A 1,572-nucleotide genomic window follows, 5' to 3' on the forward strand; every position below is an offset into this window, starting at 1 on the left:
ATGTGAAAACATATTACACTGCCTCTATGATTAAAATAGTAGGGTCCTGGAACATGCAAGGACAGACCAATAGAATAGAATAGAAAATGCAGAAATACAGCCAATTAATTACTTGTGCAAATTAGGTCTATGCTAAGGGCGTATCTCAAATCAGTAGGGAGAAGATGGACTTTTTAATAAGTGGTTTGTGATATCCAGATAGCCATGTGGAAAAAGAGAAAATTGGATCCATTCCCCATAGCAATACACCAAGATAAATTCCAAATGGGTCACAGATTTAAAAGTTAATAATCAAACCACAAAAATACTACAAGAAAATATGAGTGACTCGTTCTATAAATGTGTGGTCCAAAATAGTAGTCATTATCCACATGTGGCCACTAGGCACTTGCATGTGGCTACTGTGACTGAGGAACTAAATTTACAGTTTTAAATTATTTTTAATTAATTTAAATTGAAATTGAAAAACATACTCAACTCGGTTATTTGAAAACCGAGATTATTTGTACACCTGGGATACCTTGGTTATGTGAATTTACTTTTTCAACTGTAAATTTTATGAAGCCTAAATACAGATCAAGTATTTACGATGAAAAGTTAGTGATCAAACTGAGACAGGCTACCATAGAAAACACATCAATTCTTGAAAAATAAAAAATGTAAAATATCAATAATTTTAAAATACTGATTACTTATGAAAATGTGTTTTACACATTGGATTAAATATCTTATGAAATTAATTTCACCTGTTTCTTTTTACTTTTTTTAAACGTGGATACTGAAAATTTATACGGTTTGTGTTATGTTTCTATTAGATAGTGCTGCTCTATAGTCTGGAAGGAGATTTTTTCCATATCATCATTCAAAAACCAAGAGGCAATAGAGAAAAACACTGATAAAAATGACTACTTCCAAGAAAAAAATTATATTAAAACAACAATAATTAAAGGAAAAAAAGACAAATGATAAACTGGGGAAACTTTTTCCAAATATTAGGGATAATATCCCTAATATATAATGTCCCTAATATATAAGAATCTTCATCATCTAAAGGGAAAAAAGATCTAAAACCGTTTAACCTTGAGCAAAAGGTATGATGAGACAGCTCACAGAAAAAGAAAGGAAATGCTCCCTAAACATATGGAAGGGAACTCAAGCTAGGGCACAATAAAAGAGGTGCAAATTAAAATTATATTACAGCATCATTTCTCACCATTTAGATGGCAAAGACCCAAAGGTTTTTTACCACACACCTACTGGTGGGATAGGGTAAGAAGGTATTGTCATACTCTATTCTCATACTCCTCTAGTGGGAATGCAAAGTTGTAGCGCACCCACAAAAGGGACCTGGGTGATATCTAGCAAAATTGCAAATGTATTTATCCTTAGACGCAGCAATCCCACTTCTAGGACTCTGTCTCAAAGACAAACTGGAAAGAATGCAAACATAAATATTCACAAAGGCTGTTCACTGCAGCACTGTTCATTCAGCTGTCCGTCTAGTTAAGGAACTATAATGTTTCAGTGCAGGCTTTATTTTTGATTTGGAAATAAACCCCCCTACCAACAAAA

This window comes from Pteropus vampyrus, unplaced genomic scaffold (genome assembly GCF_000151845.1).
Source record: "Pteropus vampyrus isolate Shadow unplaced genomic scaffold, Pvam_2.0 Scaffold98, whole genome shotgun sequence".
Classification (NCBI taxonomy): Eukaryota; Metazoa; Chordata; class Mammalia; order Chiroptera; family Pteropodidae; genus Pteropus; species Pteropus vampyrus.